We start from the raw sequence: 14910 nt of genomic DNA, 5'->3' as shown, positions 1-14910 counted from the left end.
ACAATGACCAACTGGAACAAAAACCCACAAACACCAAGGGAAAACAGACAGTATAAATAGGGTAGTGGTAGCCAGGTGGAAAGCATGGCCAGCCGTAGCAAAATGCTTGTTGAAATTCTCGATTATTGTAGATTTATCGGTGGTGATAGTGTTTCCTAGCCTCAGTGCAGTGGGCAGCTGGGAGGAAGTGCTCTTATTTTCCATGGACTCCAATCAAGTTGTAGAAATATCTCAAGGATGATCATTGGAAACAGGATGCACCTGAGCTCAATTTAGAGTCTCATAGCAAAGGGTTTGAATATTTATGTAAATAAGGTATTTCTGTTTTTTATTTTTAATACATTAGCAAACATTTATAAAAAAAACTGCCTTCGCCTTGTCATTATGGTGTATTGTGTGTATATTGATGAGGATTTGTATTTATTTAATCCATTTTAGAATAAGGCTGTAAAAATGTGGAATGTGGAAAAAGTCAAGTGGTCTGAATACTTTCCGAATGCATTGTTAATCACTTCTTGGAATTTTTCCCCTGGGTAGTGACAGAAAATGTTTGCATACATGTTTAACTGTTAAGAAACATTGATGCTTTGTGTCTTGTTGTTTGCTGTTCATACGAGAAAACAAACACACACACGCAAAATGGGATTCCCTATGGGTTTTTATTATGTTATGATCATTTTAGATCTGTAAACAAAATGATTTTTCAATTAAGCGTGTCCATTTTGTTGTCTTGTTGGCTGCAGAACAAATTCTTAACCTAATATTGCTTATCTTTGACTCATTCCTGACAAGCCTTTGAGTACAATGGACACACAAGCCTCCTTCACACATTCACCCATGTGTTAATACTGTATTTACCTTCTGGTGTAGTGAAAACTGATTTTTAAGAACTTACATATCATCATAACATGCCTCGCTGGTATTTCTGGATCTGCCTGTAGCCTGTTATCACAAGTTCTGAAGATCTCGGTAGGTAAAGCATGACGGACACATTCCTCCACCCTTCTTTTTCCCGGGAGGCAGAAAGGAACTATCATCTACACCCAACTTAGACTACACCACCACTTACACCACACCATAGGGGGGTCACCTGCAGGCCATGGCGGGGCCTCAGACCAGTGTGGAAGGGATGTATGGTTTAAAGAGGGGCTCTATGGGTGATAAACCATCTATGGGACAAGAGGAACGCTTAATGGTTAGATAGATGGTCACTGGCGAATATCAAGATAGAGCTTGTTTTAGGTGCTGAGGAATGTAGTGTATTACCTACCTGGACTCATAAATCATATAACAGGATGAAAGAATTCCGATGTAGTGAGATTCTGTTGGAAAACAATCATAACAGATTAGCAATAAGCAGTGTAGTACATCTGTCAAACCCCCATGTCCAGGTGTCTGTTCATATTTAACGGTTTGTTGATGAGAATTTAGATCATATGAACGGGAAGGATCCTAATAGCCAAGCAATACATTATGACACAATATTAAAACCTCAAAATATTGCATTGCAACTGAAATGGGATTGGACATGTCAAAGACACATTCTTAATATATAGAACATAATTATATCAAAGAAAAATATAGCCCAAGGCTGCTGATGGTGGCTTACAGGCTGTTGAGAGCAATATACCCAGAAAACGAACCACGGTACTGTTAAATGTAAAAGAGGTACCGCCGAGAACCTTTGGTTTAGTTTTCAAGCGGTCTTGATACATTTTCATGATTCTAACCACTACTGAAGGAAAGTGTGTAGATGGTGTGGGTGGTGTACTTTGAAAATAGCCCAGAGGTATTATTTGAATGTGTCAGAACAGTGTTTTTAGTCAAAGGGTGGAAAATCATCAATTTTGAATCTGTTTCCTTAATGTAAGCTTGGCAGGGAATGAGAGGGAGGTGGTGACAGCTTTGAATGTAGCCTAACCACTTTCTCTACAACATCAGAACTCAGCCCATAACCGTTGCCTTACAGACAAAACATGTATGAGTAGAAAGGTAAGTCTCCAAACTGCCTGCACATTGCAAGAAGAGTTTGCACATACCGTACACTTACCTGCGCATGCCTTACAAAGTATATACTGTATACTGTGCAAGAGTGTATGAGCGCATACAAATACACTACGTCAACGTTAAAGCCAGGACACCTGCCTCTGTATATATTTTTTATTTATTTAACCTTTATTTAACCAGGTAAGCCAGTTGAGAACAAGTTCTCATTTACAACTGCGACCTGGCCAAGATAAAGCAAAGCAGTGCGATAAAAACAACACAGAGTTACATATGGAATAAACAAAACGTACAGTCAAAAACACAATAGAAAATCTCTATACAGTGTGTGCAAATGTAGTAAGTGATGGAGGTAAGGCAATAAATAGGCCATAGTGCAAAATAATTACAATTTAGTATTAACACTTGAGTGATAGATGTGCAGAAGATTATGTGCAAATAGAGATACTGGGGTGCAAATGAGCAAAATAAATAACAATGTAAATAACAATATGGGGATGGGGTAGTTGGGTGGGCTAATTACAGATGGGCTGTGTACAGGAAGGAATGGCGGCCAAAGGAGGTGTTGGCTTTGGGGATGACCAGTGAGATATACCTGCTGGAACGCATACTACGGGTGGGTGTTGCTATGGTGACCAATGATCTAAGATAAGGCGGGGATTTGCCTAGAAGTGATTTATAGACGACCTGGAGACAGTGGGTTTGGCAACGAATATGTAGTGAGGGCCAGCCAACGAGAGCGTACAGGTCACAATGGTGGGTAGTGTATGGGGCTTTGGTGACAAAACGGATGGCACTGTGATAGACTACATCCAATTTGCTGAGTAGAGTGTTGGAAGCTATTTTGTAAATGACATTGCCGAAGTCAAGGATCGGTAGGATAGTCAGTTTTACGAGGGCATGTTTAGCAGCATGAGTGAAGGAGGCTTTGTTGCGAAATAGGAAGCCGATTCTAGATGTAACTTTGGATTGGAGATGCTTAATGTGAGTCTGGAAGGAGAGTTTACAGTCTAACCAGACACCTAGGTATTTGTAGTTGTCCACATATTCTAAGTCAGACCCGTCGAGAGTAGTGATTCTAGTCGGGCGGGCGGGTGCAAGCAGCGTTCGATTGAAGAGCATGCATTTAGTTTTACTAGCGTTTAAGAGCGTTTGGAGGCCACGGAAGGAGTGTTGTATGGCATTGAAGCTCGTTTGGAGGTTTGTTAACACAGTGTCCAATGAAGGGCCAGATGTATACAAAATGGTGTCGTCTGCGTAGAGGTGGATCTGAGAGTCACCAGCAGCAAGAGCGACATCATTGATATACACAGAGAATAGAGTCGGCCCGATAATTGAACCCTGTGGCACCCCCATAGAGACTGCCAGAGGTCCAGACAACAGGCCCTCCGATTTGACACATTGAACTCTCAATTCCACACATTTCCACTGCAAGAGCTGTTATTATTACGTAGTTATTATCTAACAGCCATAAAGGTGTATATACATACAGGTAAAGGATACTCAATGAGGGGCTGTGGAGTGTGATGGAAATCATTCACGACACTGACCTTTATGCCAACTCAAACTTGCTGCCTGGGACCCAGCACCTCCCTTGTTGCCCATTTCTGACAAAAATTGACTTGGAAAGCCGGCTGAAGCCACCAGCGCCATTCGACCCTGCAGCTGCCCTCAGTATCCTACCCTAGCTGTGTGCAGATGGCTACAGCGGACCACATCCTTCTTAATATCTCCCCAAGTGAACAGTGGCCATACTAGACTGGGTCCCAACTGCTGCCTGTTACATTTACGTCATTTAGCAGACGCTCTTATCCAGAGCGACTTACATGAGCAATTAGGGTTAAGTGCCTTGCTCAAGGGCACATCGGCAGATTTTTCACCTAGTCGGCTCGGGGATTAGAACCAGCGACCTTTCGATTACTGGCACAATGCTCTTAACCACTAAGCTACCTGCCGCCCCGCCCTGTTACCTCATGGCCTTGCTTATGGGACTGGAGGGATATGCACTGGCATCATTTTATAGACATGGGCATGGCCACTTTCCATGTTTAAGACACAGGGTAGCCCTATCACAGGGAGAAACATTGTCATGTTCACACAAGCACTCAAGTTCACAAAGTTTCCAATTTCATTTTAAGCGCATAACCTACTAATTCTCTGACCGCCCTCCTCTTTCAACAACTCCTCCTCCATTCACCCAGAGTTCAATAAGCAAACAAACATAGGGGAAAAACAATAAACTGGAGTTATTGCGGTACACTGGGTGGTATCAATCGTGTTTTTAAAAAATTAAACAGAGGTGTATTTATAGAACCTGGTTCATAATGGAACACTTCCACAAGCAAACAGTCCGGCTGTGCAGCATCTATGGCATCTGGCCATGTCTTTTCTCCCCAGCTGCAGTTATTCTGAACATGCAGAATTGCTCATTTTGGCATCTCTGTAGATTAGTGTTGTGTAAAGGCAGTATACGTAAAGTAGACATATTGCAGACATATTGGTTGTTCCGAGGAATGTAATGGTGGATTTTATGCTCAGACACAGAGAGCACAGAATGACCCTGAGCTAGACATCATGCTTTAGATTCTGTAGGATCGTACCAGATCTTTTTATACATTTGTCCATGGATCCACCATGATACTATAACACTAGAATGTTATGTTTGTTTTCGTTGCTCTATAAGACATAATAGTTTAAAGACAAGGGACATCTTGGACTCCAGGGGTAAACTAACATAATTCAAGTACAGCAGAAACTCAGCGAGGCGCCTGATTGGCTGCTGCGAAAGGCTGCTTCTTAAAATATTCAACTGTGGGGAATTAGCAGACTCCCCACCATAGAGGAGCAGAGGCTAAATGAAGCCCATGAGTCATTGTCATGGAAGTGTTCCATTATGAACAAGCAGCCTACCCAGCTAGCGAATTTGGTTCCTTGGAAGTTGTGGGAACATATGTTTTTGGTTTCACATTGGTTGTGGGAATGAAGCCATACGTTTCCTGACTGGTAAAACAGAATGTTTTTAAAATGTTCTGAGAACAGAAGTGAAAATGTTGCCTGTTTTGGAAACGTTTATTTTTTAGGTTGCAGGTAGGTTCTGAGAACGTTTTACTCTGGTTCCTTGAAAGTTTTCCTGGAAAGTTTTATTAATGCTCTGAGAACAGAAATTAACGGTTATTTTGATTTTTTTGAATAACTTCCTTAAAACTTTAATTGAATGCTTCAATAAGACTTTTAATAACACTGCTAGCTTATTTTTGTAAAAACTTTTTTGAACTCCAAGCACAGATATAAATTAATTTCCTTAGGCATTAATCATGCAAACATTTCTTTTTTATTGTGACACGGCATCAGTGGGAACCTATGATCTTCTGTTCTCTATCCATGGAATTACTCCAATACGCCCCCGGGATGGAGCTAGCATGCCATGTTTTTTTACACATACAAAGTTGTTCATTTTAGTCTATTTAAACAGACCCCATTTCAAAGGAAACAAGCTCTCATTAAGATCAGGTGAGGCCAATTAGTGGGCGTGGACAACACACCTGAGAATGTTCCAAAGCCAAGCAACTATCCTGCACCATTCCCAGAAAGTTGTGGGAAGGTTGTATGTAAAATAACCATAGGACAACCATGCTCTCACCAAGCTCTAAGAAAGATATGGTTCTCAGAACGTTATGTGTTAGCTGGGTACGCCGCGCAACAACGGCTCCACTTAGTGTCCCTGACGAGCTGTCAAAGACACACACCAAGCCCAAACACTGCAGGCTGTATGACACACACCACACACAGTGGCACAATTCAAACATCAAACACACATAACCAATCAACACGCCCCAATGAACAGACACACACACACTCACGCACACACACTGAGGCATGCCCCGCCCTTCACCTGTGGGATGGGACCAGGGGTGACATTGAGTGATTATAACACAGTTTACCGTGAGATGAATACCGGTAAGCAAGTGTGGTCACACCTTGTTATTACAGGCAGGAGCAGAGCATGACAGGTACTCTCTTAAACGCATTAGCTTGTTACGCCCGCAGGGTTCCTGGATACCATGATACACACACAGTGTGTATCATGGGACGTGGAATGATTGGATCCCTTGATAAAGATGAGCAAAAAAGACTGTATACAATAATAGAACTACTGAGCTATATTGTATGCAAATATTTTTTTGCAATTAAATTATTTTATACTAACGCAATTTTGTTTAACAAGTAATGAAAAAAATTCTCGAAAAGATAGGGGTCAAAGCCTTTTTCTAAAATGTTAGACCATTCCTCCACACATAATCTTTCCAGATCCTTGATATCCTTCGTCTTCGCTTATGGACTGCCCTCTTCAAGTCAAACCACAGGTTTCCAATGGGGTTCAAGTCTGGAGACTGAGATGGTAATTGCAAAATGTTGATTTTGTGGTCAATTAACCATTTCTTTATGGATTTTGATGTTTACATTGGGGTATTGTCTTGTTGGAAGATTCACTTGCAGCCAAGATTTAGCCTCCTGGCAGAGGCAACCAGGTTTTTGGCTAAAATATCCTAGTACTAGATAAAGTTAATGACGTCGTTGACCTTAACAAGGTGCAAGAAAAATAACCCCATAACATCAAAGATACACCACCATATTTTCCGGTATGGATGAGGAACTTTTCTGTTTTTGCATTCTTCTTTCGAAGGCCAAATCCACCACTGGTGAGCTTGGCCAAAGAGCTATTTTTTCATGTCATATGACCAGTAAGTTGTTAGTTCATCAGAACATCAGCAAGAGCACTGAGCACCCATTTAACAGTATAGAGTTTCTCCACTAGGTAACCCAATCACTGCTAATAGTGTGTGTCAGGAGTTGAACAGTATCCATTTTTTGCTCCCATCACACCACTACACATTAGAGTCCCACGGTACAACCTCCCTCCCAGTGTCTAAATGGACAGAGCTGATAATGGCCACCACTGTCCAGTGGCCACAGTACTCCTTTCAGAAGGGGACCCAGAGTGAGAGGATGGGGACCCTGAGTGCAGTCTGTCGGATGACCCTATGATCCTCTCTCAACCCCCTCTGCTCCCTGGGCATTAGCAACAGGCGTGACAGGAGAAAAGCTCCTGTCACACCTCAGGAAAAGCTTAAACCGTGTGTGAGTGGTGTGTGTGTGTGTGTGTGTGTGTGCGTGTCTGTGTGTGTGTGTAGGAAACTGTAGGGGCGATATAGACATATTGTCGAGCTGACATTCAGTACCAGTCAAAAGTTTGGACACACCTACTCATTGTTTATTTGTACAATTTTTTACATTGTAGAATAATAGTGAAGACATCAAAACTATGAAATAACACATATGGAATCATGAAGTAACTAAAAAAGTGTTAAACAAATCAAAATATATTTTATATTTGAGATTCGTCAAGGTAGCCACCCTTTGCCTTGATGACAGCTTTGCACACTTGGCATTCTCTCAACCAGCTTCATGAGGTAGGTAATGCATTTCAATTAGCAGGTGTGCCTTGTTAAAAGTTAATTTGTGGAATTTCTTTCCTTCTTAATGCGTTTGAGCCAATCAGTTGTGTTGTGACAAGGTAGGGGTGGTATACAGAAGATAGCCCTATTTGGTAAAAGACCAAGTCCATATTATGGCAAGAACAGCTCAAATAAGCAAAGAGAAACAACAGTCCATCATTACTTTAAGGCATGACGGTCAGTCATGTACATGGCAAGGTTCAATCAGAGAGGGACAGTTGTTGAGATGCTGTATCTAAAAACAGCATTGCTTCATGGAGTGTCTATCAGGTACTGATGAGTACAACATGTTGGATGACCAAATGCACCTAAAAGCAAATCAGATCCTCGTCTGCAATGGAGGGCCAGCCAATTTATGTTTATCAAAACACAATTTCAAGGAAAAACATCTACTTTGAATTTCAACAGAGAGAAACCACAATATTTTTTCCATATAACCCGCGACGTTTTCCTAAAACATGGTGACTCAATCCAAAATAAATCCATTATCATTTAAGAGCGACTGCACTTCTGATTTGGCCTCATTTTTCATGAATGCTCATAAAAAAATGCTAGCGGCCATGACTGATGGGAAACGAGAGTTTTTTATTTATTTATTTTTAGTAGACACTCTTATCCAGAGTGCCTTACATGAGCAATTAGGGTTAAGTGCCTTGCTCAAGGGCACATCGACAGATTTTTCACCTAGTCGGCTCGGGGATTAGAACCAGCGACCTTTCAGTTACTGGCACAACGCTCTTAACCACTAAGCTACCTGCCGCCCCGTCTTGGGGGTGTGGTTTGATGTGGGTGTTTCTTGGGTGTGTCTTTGCCATTCAATCATAACAAACATGGACAGTAGCTAGCCAGTTCGAGTTGAAACATTTTTTAAAGCAAGCTGGCATCATGCATCAAACATGTCGTCAGCTTTGCTTGATACACTGTATTGTAATCCAAACCCTCACCCTCAAGTAAGTCATTACCAAATTCAGTTTTGGACAAGACTGACTTTATGACAAACATTATCCTATTTATACTTTGTAGTAGATTTTGACACTATAATAAATATTTCTGACTCACATCAGGCTCCCGAGTGGCGCAGCGGTCTAAGGCACTGCATCTCAGCGCTTGAGGTGTCACTACAGACCCCCTGGTTCAATTCCAGGCTGTATCACAACCGGCTGTGTTTGGGAGTCCCATAGGGCAGCGCACAATTGGCCCAGGTTTGGCCGGTGTAGGCCGTCATTGTAAATAAGAATTTGTTCTTAACTGACTTGCCTAGTTAAATAAAGGTAAAATAAATAAATATCGATGCCACATAGGCTGTTTTCAAAAGGAGGAGTTGGAAAGGGCAGTTGATCTTTAATAGTTCACCTCTGCATCTATATTGATTAAAGAGATAGTTTGGGATTTTGGCAATGAATCCCTTTATCTACTTCCATTTTTATGTCTCTATGTCCAGTATGAAGGAAGTTAGAGGTAGTTTCGCGAGCCAATGCTAACTTGCTTAATTAGCTAAGCTAACTAAGCAAAATCCTGAACTAGGCTATCACATTAATACTACATTTGTATTTGTATTTATTATGGAACCCCATCCTGGGGTCCAGCAAAATTAAGGCAGTTCATACAATTAATGTATTAAAACATTACAATACATTCACATATTTCACAACACACTGTGTGCCCTCAGGCCCCTACTCCACCACTACCACGTATCTACAGTACAAAAATCCATGTGTACTTGTGTGTATAGTGCGTATGTTATCGTGTGTGTGTATGCATGTGTCTGCGCCTATGTTTGTGTTGCTTCACAGTCCCCGCTGTTCCATAAGGTGTTTTTCTATCTGTTTTTTAAATCTAATTTTACTACTTGCATCAGTTACTTGATGTGGAATAGAGTTCCATGTAGTCTCTATCTTGAAATAAGTACAAAGATTGGCTGCAGTTCACGCTAGATGTTGCCAGATGGGGGACTGGCATTGTAGGCAAACATTGTTTTTGCATGATATTTGAATATTTTTCGATGGCCTTATGAAATTAGCAATGATTTAAATCACATAATTTACTTAGAAACAAATTGGTAGACATTTTGGAACCTGTCATCCCACACTTTTAAGGTTTCTTGTCCAGCTCGGATCAAAGACCGAGCGGTCAGGTTCAGCTCTCTCTCAAAGCCAACTCCATGTGAATACACTCTGGTCTCTCTAGATCTCCAACATCTCCAACATCTCCAGGTGTCAGGGCTGTGGTGGTAAACTGTAGTTTCATCCCTGAGTGTTGAGGCTGAAAGATGGTTCAATCTCTCTCTCTCCCTCCCTCTCCTCTCTCTTTTCCTCTCAGTTTCTCTTTCTTAATCAAAGCTTAGCTGTCTACATTATTACAGCCACAACACTCCAATACTCCAAGGTCAGTCAAGGTCAGTTGCCCGTTAGCTGTCTGGGGAGGTGCTGTCCAACCAAAGACTGCTAACTCTTAATGCCACACAGAAGATATATTGACCCAAAAGCAAAAGATGGAGAAAAGTAAGTCAGTCGTATAAACATCAACTACAAGGCATCCATCAACATCAACATAAACTACAAGGCACCCATCAACATCTACTACAAGGCATCCATCAACATCAACATAAACTACAAGGCATCTATCAACATCTACTACAAGGCACCCTCTCCTTAGCAGCATACTCTAAATTCTATTTGTACTGTATGCTGCTCTTCAGAAGCAAACACACCTACAGTGCAAGCTGGAACAAACTAACAGTAAGGACTTGACTCTATTAAAGCACTCTTTAGAGAATGACAGGATGTTCATGTGAAATGCAACCATTTGAAAAAACTGTATGTAGCCTACTGATAGACGGATTCCCCCTTCGCCTGACTATAAACTACAGATATTTCCAGCAGTCAATTAGTCTCTAATCCAGAACGATTCAGGAAGAATAGGTGTTCAGGAAAGCAGCTCTCAGCTGTTGCCTCTCGGCTGGTGTGAGTGTGTGTGACCAACTCGACCACTCGTTGACAAGCCCGGTGGCAGCTCTCTTTGTGCAAACATGTTAAATAAAGTGAACAAATTCAAACAAAAGCCACAAGCTTAATGGACTCCCACTATGATGACTGAGAAAGGCAGCAGTCATTTGGCTATGTACGGGAAAGCCCTACAATAATCTACTGTACATTATGCAATGTGGAACAGACCAAAATTATCATCAACAGACTTCAGACATATGGAAAATCCCTCTGAGAAGCTTTTGTCTTTCTGGTGATGTTTATATTAGCTGATCCTGATACTGTTTTAGATGTGATTTAGTGTTTCATTGTCATTGTGGCATTGACACCCCAAAGCCACAAAGCTACAGTGTTATGAGATGGAGCCTCTGGCAGTGGCTCAACAGATATGAGTTAGGGCCTACCATACTGGCAGTCATTAAATATTGTTTTTAATGTGCTGTCCTTACTCACTTCACGCTCCACAGACCTTGTTGCCCGCATAATTTACTGGTTTATCTTAATTCAATTTAATCAGCCCATATGTTTTATGTTCATATGGAATCAAAGCAAACAGCCAAACAGCATAAGTGGTCACAGTGAAATTGGACATTAGTTGTCCTCAATGTAACTGTTTAACACTTCAAAAGGTTAGGCGAATTGTATCACTTGTATGTTGTTGTTTACATCTATGCAGAGGCCTTTTGCTCCACTAGGAGTTAATTAAGTAAAAGTTAAGTAAGTCATGACATCTATGCATGTGAGTAGCAGTGGAGGCTCCTCAGAGGAGGAAGGGGAGGATCATCCTCAGTGAATTTCATCAAAATATTTTTTTTAAAACATTTAAAAGGTTATCCTTTTTAGATAAAACTATACTAAATATAATCACCAAATAATCGATTAAAACACACTGTTTTGCAATGAAGGTCTACAGTACCTCAACAACACTCTGTAGGGTAGCACCATGGTGTAGCAGGAGGACAGCTAGATTCCGTCCTCCTCGGGTACATTGACTTCTACACAAAACCTAGGAGGCTCATGGTTGTCACCCCCTTCCATAGACTTACACAGTAATTATGACAACTTCCGGAGAACGTCCTCCAACCTATCAGAGCTCTTGCAGCATGAACTGACATGTTGTCCACCCAATCAAAGGATCAGATAATTAATCTAGTACTGAAAGCATCAGCTACAGCTAGCTAGACTGCAGTGCATAACATGTGGTGAGTAGTTGACTCAAAGTGAGAGAAGGACAATAGTTTAACAGTTTTGAACAAATGAATTTCTTCCAAAATGAAGGAGAAGCAAGAGAGTGATATATATATAGAGAGAGATTGTCATTTATTTTCAGTTTCACTTACTTAGCTAGCAAATGCAGCTACCTAGTTTAGCCTATTCAAATGCCCTGCTTAAACAGAGGGATGATATGTTAGCTAGCTGGCTTTGAGAATCCAACACAACACCCTTCCAAGTCAAGGTAAGCTTTTGGTTTTACTAATTTATTGCCACCGGGGCCCATCAGTGTAATTGCTAAACTGCTTAGTGACTGTCCACTGTAACGTTACTGCATGATTGTAGCGGGTTTACTAACTCGTTAGTTCTATTAGCTATGTTGACTATGACGTTATTTAGCTATGTTGACTATGACGTTATTGTGTAGTGGTTATGATGTGGTTTGGCTTGGAAAGATATTTTCACCTGGTCACATACAGCTGATGTGTTGTGCATTGAAGTCCACAAGCAAAGTGAGAAGGTGAAAGGAGAAGAGCGCATAGACGCGAGAAGGAATACAACGTGGCTGCTATGAAAGTGAACGTTGTTTACGCGTGATCAGGGGTGTATTTATTCTGCCGATTCTGTCACTGTCTGTCACCTCACATTTTTCTCTCGACCTGTGTGCACCTAAGTTGTAAACTTTCATTCATAGGCGAGTATCATGTAGTAGCCTGCACTTATCGCTCTTACATTGAACTGGGTGAATGGATTATGAATGACAGTCATCCAATATGCTGTAATAGAAATAAGGCCAAGCTCATGAAAAAATTAATTGTCCTCCCTCATTTTAAACGGCACCGACTGTAGGACCACATAGCATTTGACAGCTACTGTACAGTCTAGCTGTTTACGAATTATGAAGCCTTTAGATGCTTTATGTGCTTGTTTTGATTACATACTGTAAATGCTTCAAAATTCACAAAAAGGGACGTTAGCTGATGAAGATTATGTCATAGAACAAAACATATAAGATTTCCTAAGCCTGTGTTTACCACAGACCTTGTTTTCGGCATTTATCCAAAACTCCTACAAAAACCCATGAATTTCTCCATAGGCTTTGTCCAACGAACCATGGCAGAGTTAGTGCCCACAAAAAGATGCCAGTAGTATTGCTCTCTATAGCTACACTGTTTAGTACAGTATAAAATGATTGAAGAGGGAAATGAAGGAACACATGAACAAACGGCAGCCTATGTTAGTGCTCTCATTAATAAACTGAACACACGTCATACATTCTCCTGATGTGACCTGACTTAGTCTATAGCTGCTCGAGGCTGACATAACAGGATTAAAAGTAACCTACACTGAGGTCTGACCAAACATGAGTAGTACAGAAACCAGAGTTGTATGTGAACCCTCCCATGTTGGGATTACAGTAAGATCAAAAAGTATCACTAAAGACTAAAGACCTTTTGAAAGTCAGTCTACATGGTAGGCTTACATCTACAGTTGGAATTACAGATTACAAAAAACAATCATGCATACTTGTCAATCATTTTTTATATATAATCAATTCTTCACTTGCACAAGAGAAAAACAGGATTAGAAGTGACACTACTCAACATCACCTGTTCCTCAGCTCACATTAGCATGAAAACCTCAGTAGCTATTCGCTAATAAAGGTTTAATGAAGGGATTAATCCAGGGCTGCCCCAGATTGCTTTAACCCCGCTCTGATCAGTGATCACACAGCATCCAACTAACACATCCATCCAAAAGAGACCTGGCTCTTAATTAACTTAGTATGAGTCCATCATGGAGCAGCTTAGAGAGTCGAGAGACAATGCTTAATACATTTTGTTTCAATTAAAAGGAATCCAGCAAGTTATTTTTCATTTACTGGGTTTGTTGTCTGTGGTCAGTGAGCAGCAGTAGTTCTCTGATCTTTGTCAAAGTCATAAATAGTCATTGTTGAAATAACCATCCTTGTGCCAAAATGTGGACAATTTCAATTTGCCCTGAGCATATACACAGGTATTTTGTTAGAGGTAAAAGTTAAAGAGAGTAGTGTAATTTAAAGTCTCCAATTTTCCTACAAGTCTTTTTTTCTTAGTAGACCGTAGCACACTACCAACGCTCAGGTACACAATTTGACAATGATCGTAATTTCACATCATCACTTCCACGGCCAGACCTGCATGTTTTCTGAGGCAGACTCATTCCCTTTGTGATGCACTGACCGAGCTAAAGGAAGGCTAGCTACTGGCCATTGTTCTAGGCTTTCCCCTCGCGCTGCTTGCGTATTCATCAGTATTAATGCAGCTCACGTGGTGGAGGGCCATTATGGGTTATCACACACTGCAATTGTAATGTATCTCCCACCCCATCAAAGAGCAATGAACAGACAGAGAGGGGGGAAGATATTGACAGACGCGCATTCCTAAAGCCAGTATTGTCTGCTTCAGACTAGTCTCCTGCTGAGAGCGTGACGGCTCTTGAATCTGGTCTCCCTTCATGCCTGGTAACCCCTCTGCTCCACACATTCAACCCCCCTCTATAATAATCAGCCACGATGAATGGTTTTCAGAAAAACACATTATATAGCGCAGAATGCATGAAGACAAGCTTTATGTTTGTTTGTGTTAGCAACCTGGACTCAGTGGTAGACATAACATATGTTACGTTTCATATGGTACGTATTAATTTGTGAATGTCCATCATCCATTTCATATGATATGTTACGAATTACAATTTGTACAATATGTTACGAATTGCACTTCGTACAATAAGTTAATAATTTGCTAAACATATGATATGTTACGAATTCCAATTTGTTGTGGCTAACGTTAGCTAGGTGGCTCTCTTCCCCCTCAGGAGGTTGAAAAGGTTTGGCATGGGCCCTCAAATCGCATGGTGCTACAGAGGGTGGTGCGAACAGCCCAGTACATCACTGGAGCCAAGTTCCCTTCCATCCAGGACCTCTATATCAGGCGGTGTGAAAGGAAGGCCCTGAAAATCATTAAAGACTCCAACCACCCAAGCCATAGACTGTTCTCTCTGCTTCCGCACAGCAAGCGATACTGGTGACTCAAGTCTGACCCCAACAGGCTTCTGAACAGCTTCTATCACAATGCCATAAGACTGCTAAATAGCTAACTAAATAGATAACATAATGGCTACACGGACTATCTGAGTTGACCTTTGTATTTTAT

Source organism: Coregonus clupeaformis, chromosome 5 (assembly GCF_020615455.1).
Source record: "Coregonus clupeaformis isolate EN_2021a chromosome 5, ASM2061545v1, whole genome shotgun sequence".
Classification (NCBI taxonomy): domain Eukaryota; kingdom Metazoa; phylum Chordata; class Actinopteri; order Salmoniformes; family Salmonidae; genus Coregonus; species Coregonus clupeaformis.
This window is presented reverse-complemented; position numbering follows the sequence as displayed.